This window comes from Sinocyclocheilus grahami, unplaced genomic scaffold, assembly GCF_001515645.1.
Source record: "Sinocyclocheilus grahami isolate Dianchi unplaced genomic scaffold, SAMN03320097.WGS_v1.1 scaffold1065.1, whole genome shotgun sequence".
Classification (NCBI taxonomy): Eukaryota; Metazoa; Chordata; class Actinopteri; order Cypriniformes; family Cyprinidae; genus Sinocyclocheilus; species Sinocyclocheilus grahami.
In genome coordinates, this window is record NW_015506244.1 from 179,569 (window position 1) to 185,568 (window position 6,000).

The window sequence follows — 6,000 nt, forward strand, 5'->3', positions numbered from 1 at the left end:
TAAAAATCAACATGAATGTCTGGCATGAAAATTCAATCAAATTTTTGTATCCGATTTGTCTGTCCAGATCAATGTGAAGTAACATCAGAAGAATGAAAATGCAAATTCACTCTCTGGCAGTAGGTGGCGCTTATGGAAAATCCTATTGGTCCACATGGCCCATGACATCATAGGCGGGTGCCCGGAAGTATAAAAGGGCACCTGCTGAATATGTCACCAACTAGACGTAAACAGGCAGGCCTAAGGCATAGCGAGGGGGTGCAGCGTCTCGTTCCCTCTCGGGGAACCATGGTTAATGCCTTCTAGGGAATTCCACGCTGCGCCCCCCCTAGGGGGCACATTGGGGAGCAAAATCCAACCACGCATGCCTGTCCACCTGGTGGGGGAGCAGCAAGGAAGCGACAGAAACACACCAGGCCTTTCCACAGAAAGGGGCCAGGCCACTGATGCCACGGGCCACTCACATAACCTGGCAGAAATGGGGGAACACGATTTAGATCAAGGGGAACATACCACCCAAGTTAAGAGCACAGCTATCCTCCGATAGCTATGCTATGTGAGCAATACTAGCCTGGATACACAAGACCACTGAAGAGGCTACACTAGAAAGCCTCTAGAGGAGCTCAAGAGATCGCTACTTAAATCCCAGGTAATGAGAGTAACTGCTAAGCTAGAACACAGCTATCCTCAGATAGCTATTTCCTCAAGGTCTTATGAAGGCTTGTAGATCAGAATAACAATACACAGCTAGCCTAGATGGCCAGGCAAGACCTTCCTGCAGAGCTGCCCAGACCACAGAGAGTGGGCTATCTACTTACAACCCTAGCAGGGGAGATAGCACTGTGTAGGCAAGGGCTCGAGGAGACGGCTACTCAAAGACCCTAAGAAGGGGAGCAGTCACTGAGCTAGCAGGTACAGTATATTCATAAAACTAATTAAAACGTTAGTAAAACAGTTCAAACATGAGTAAATTTCATTTAATCATTTGATATTTACCAAGTTTTCAATCGTAATAACAAGAACAAATAGAATCTTACTTCAGCAGGCTTGAACGTTTATATAGACTAACACAAGTCATCGCCTCTATCGTCCTCTCGCCACACACAGTCTTTGGTCGAGCTCATAGATTGCTGTTTTGCATTCAGAAATATAAGCGCATCGACGTGAGCGGGATGCAGGCTTGATCTTTGCCTTGTGACGGTGTTGCCGGCCAAGGAAAAATTATTTCACTTGGTGTAGCCTACTGGTGGCAGGGACAGCAAGATATGATTTAGCCAGCTTGAATAGCCAAGGAAACCGGTGTTCATTACATGGCCACCATTCGAGAGGATTCCCCATGGTGGGAATGAAAGGGATCTGAAAATAATCTTGAATTTCATCTTCACTGGTAGTTGGCTGCTTTGTCATAGGATCGTGGCTTTTGTAGTTACATCCAAAGAGCTCCTCGAGATCAGCCTCGAGTCTTGGTTTTTTATGCTCACTGGGCAACGCATTGTTTGTCATGCTGCAGTCGGCAACCTCCTGTTCACCTGTTGTGACAGTGAAATATGCATCAAGAAGTGGTAAAAAAAAACAAAGTAACGTTTACTATGGATTATTAGCTCACCTGAAGTTTCTGAATGTTTTGTCTCGCGGTCGTGCAATAAATCAGCGAGATGGGATTTGGCATCCTGTAATGTTAATGCACACTCGAGTAGTTGACTGTTTCTGACAGCGCCGAATAGTGGTTAAAATAGTCGATCACTCGACTAGTCTATGCAAGTCCTACATGACGCATAGATCGTGTGTGTCCTCAAGTGTCAGAAACCTTGGGCACGGAGGCACACACTTTCCACAACGCTCACCTGCCTTGGTCTCTCACACGGACTTCAAACAGACGGCTCCGAAGACAACAAAAGTTGGTGATGTATTCTGCAGGTGCCCTTTTATACTTCCGGGCACCCGCCTATGATGTCATGGGCCATGTGAGCCAATAGGATTGGTGTTTTTTCACACGTGCTTCAGACACAGGTCATGCTGGCTGCATTCGGGCACAGCGTGGAGTTCCCTAGAAGGGGAACTTGCAATCCAAGTTGTCTGTACACTGTGGAAAAAAAATTAAAATAACAAAGAACTATGAAGGAGAGAATGGTTGCAAGCCGTTGTTCTGTTACAGGTCTATTATGACTTTCCCTTGCCCTGTGTCGTGCTCTCTTATTGGCTGTAGTTTGTCCCGATGTCATTTCCAGTCAAAGCACATTTCACACTGCAGGACTATGAGTCACTGACAAGTCCAGATATTTAACATGCCAAATATCTCACGGGCATCGGCGACGCATTGGCGCTTCTCTTAAGCCAGGCACACACTGTGCGATTTTTAATAGTCCTTTACGATTGTTGCTTGTCATGATGATCATGTCACACTGTGGGATCTCAGTTGTCATTAATGTCAGACTTTACGACAGTCCAGACGCATTAAAAACAGGTGCGCACAAGAAAACATCTCAGGTTACTTATGTAACCATGGTTCCCTGAGTAGGGAACGAGACACTGCGTCCTCTAGGGGTCGCTATGGGGGGGGAAAGCCTCGTTGTGACCCGTGTCTGAAGCATACATTGAAAACACGAAAAAAACACGAAAACATGATGTCACTACCGTTGCGACTATAGTTTACCTAGGCTGAGGGAGCACATACCCAGCTCTCCCGAGAGGGGGCTCAACTTGCAGCATGATTGTAAAATAAGGTAAGCATACTGCAAGCTAGCCAAACACTCAGGGTGACAGAGGAAGGGCCTAATCCACCTGATGCTGCTGGTTCCAGGTGCTCTGGAAAAACAGAGAACTCAACTTCTCATGTGAGAGGAGAACTCCGAATTCAGAGGATAACGTTGCTCATTCCAGGTAACCCTTTGAAAAAAGGGGAGCACTGCTCAAACTACCACGAGGACAGCCCATGGAGCGAGGCATCCAACTCCTCAGAGAGGATTAACGCTCGAAAGAAAACACCATACTCATAATAACCCTCACTGGTGAGGGGAGCGATGCTTCCAGAGTGTGTCGATAGAGACACACTAGTAGAGAGGAGCCTAAGGAACTGGGGTCTAACCAACTCAGAAAAAGGGAACTATTGATTGCATGACATGACATGTCATGTGGCCAAGTATGGTGACCCATACTAGGAATTAGTGCTCTGCATTTAACCCATTTAACACACACCCAGAGCAGTGGGCAGCCATTTATGCTGCGGCGCCCGGGGAGCAGTTGGGGGCTCGGTGCCTTGCTCAAAGGCACCTCAGTCGTGGTATTGAAGGTGGAAGAGAGCAGCGCTGTTCCACCTTCAATACTCACTCCCCCCTCCTACAATCCCTGCCGGTACGAGACTCAAACCCGCAACCTTTGGGTTACGAGTCCAACTCCACACGGATATGTTTTCTACGTTTATTTACGCTTTGATTTGAATTAAAACAGCGTATCCGTGAAATGCGGCTGAAACAGAACAGCATACACAGTTTGCGTTCAGTGGATACTCTCTAAAATGGCGCTACGGTGACGCGGAGGAGATGAATTGTTGAATAAAGTCGTTATTTTTGTTTTTGTATAAAATTCAGATTGAACCACTGATGGCAGATGGACTATTTTGACGAGGTGTTTCATACTTTTCTGGGCCTTGACAGTGTTATTTACTTGGCAGTCAATGGGACAGTCACAAGCCTCCCGGTTTTCATCCAAAATATCTTAAATTGTGTTCCAAAGACGAACGAAGTTTTTACGGTTTTGGAACTACATGGGGGTTTACGACAAGCGATTAATGACAAATTTTCAATTTGGGGTGGAGTATCCCTTTAAGGACAAGGCACTCAGTTCACAAGAAAACATGATCACTGCTGGTCAAATCATGTCATTGAAAGTTTAAGCCTTTTTATAAGAGTTTCAGTGGCACCCCCATACGGCCATTCAGAGTTATACATAAGCACAGTACTTTATTCACTCCACTCATCTATATACTGATATTCCATTGTAATCGCCTATTAAATAAAAATTTCCTGACTGGAAACTACGCTCAGAATTACTGGAAGCAATCATTATTCTACTTTAAAAATGTTCTTATTGGACAAACAAAATTTACAATGACAAGCATTAAAATACTAATTTCTGCGTCTATGGGACTTCATATTTAGAAAATGTGTATGGGGACAACAAAACAAAAGACAAATCTAGTGTGAAAAAATTTATTGATTGGCAAAAATATTCTGTAATAGTAAAAATGAATATATTACATCAGGTAGCCCACATCAGTCATGAATCTAGTGCAAATATTTATATGTGGACCGACCTACTTCAATTGTCAATGAACAATGGAGGAAAATGCATCAGAGAAGATCAGCCAAAAGCAAGACCTGAATAAACTTTAGCTGTAAACACAAGCTGCAATGCTCTGGGCTACAAAAAAAAAAGAAAAGGCACACGTGTACCAATTTTTTTATAAGATTTTCAAGGCAAAATGGACTTACCTCTCAGTCAAGACGGTTATGAGGGAACAGAAACGCACAACGTAGATGCTTGTCCACTTCACTACCAGAGGATGCGGTTACAAGAACCACTAGAATTACTCCAACATTGAGCTTACTCTAGTTACAGTGATAAACCATCAAAAACACACCAATAAAAGCCCACAGGCCTCAAGTTTACATAAACCCTAATCTCTCATCCAAACAGATGCAGTGACCAATGCACAGGTCATGTCACGTGTCAAATACCCAAAAGTACAGTTCTCAAATGTCTTTATGCATTCAAAGTTTCAAAATAAATTACTTGAATATTTACATTAAGCAGTGATACCCTTGCATATTGAAATGCTGCTTATTACATCACTAACAAACAACTGCCGAAAGCAGTCTACATATAGAAAACTGAGCAATCTAAAAACTGACCTTTTTACAAGTTGGGAACAGAAAAGGGAAACTCTGTACAATGAACTAATGAAACAAATTTGCATTGAGCTATAAAAGCTTACTGAAATGGTGATACTGAAAATGAAAATGTGTTGAAAATGTACCCGCCCTCAGGACTTCCAAGATATAGAAGAGTTTGTTTCTTCATGGGAACAAATTTACAGAAATCTAGCATTATATTAGTGAATGGGTGCCGTCAGAATGAGGGTCCAAACAGCTGATGAAAACATCACAATAATTCACATCACTACAGTCAATCAACTAACATCTCGTGACGTGAAAAGTTAAAATTTTGTAAGAAACAAATCAAGACATTTTTAACTTCAAATGATTCCTCCAATAATATTCTGCAAGTGATGTGATGCTAAATTTCTCCAAGTCTGTTTTGATGAAGGGTTTTGATAACTCCTCTACATCTTGGATGGACTAAGGTTGAGTTAATACCGCATTATTTCCATTTCTGGGTAAACTTTTCCTTCTAAATCTAGCAGAATCAAACATAAGAGGAGACTTATTGAGGGACAAATTACATTATGTCCTACATATACACACACACACACAAAGATTGTTATATATACACAAATCAATGCACACATCGGCAGCAGGGATGTCAGATAAGACATTACAAATGCAGAATATTTTGTACTGATCATATTTACTAAACATACCTGATTTTAACACAAAAATTACTATAAAAATTGAGCATATTTTAGATTTGAATTGTAGAGCTCCAATTACAATCAAGAAAACCACTGAAAATTTAAACCCTGTATGAATTGGCAAATAATTTAGAATGTGAACAGGAATTACACAGATACTACACAAATTAATCCATAATCGAAACCTCATAAAATTGGAAAAGGCACAATGACTATAGAAAGTTAAGATGTCAAACAACCCAAAATGTGTTTCTTAAATCAAACCAATTACTCTGATATTCAAGTAGAACAAGTAGTTTTGGAAATGTGCAATTCTGAATTATAAATAAAGAGTTGGTTGGCTTAATGTTCAACACAGTAACCCAAACTAGCGGATCAAATATAAACAAGCAACAACCCCAGTACACACT

General features: G+C 41.9%; 1 protein-coding gene across 1 annotated transcript in view; it reads left to right on the top strand.

The window, feature by feature from the left end:
- LOC107566264 (ankyrin repeat domain-containing protein SOWAHB-like) overlaps positions 1–6,000 on the top strand; it is a 92,182-nt gene that overhangs the window by 20,012 nt on the left and 66,170 nt on the right. The window lies entirely within an intron of this gene.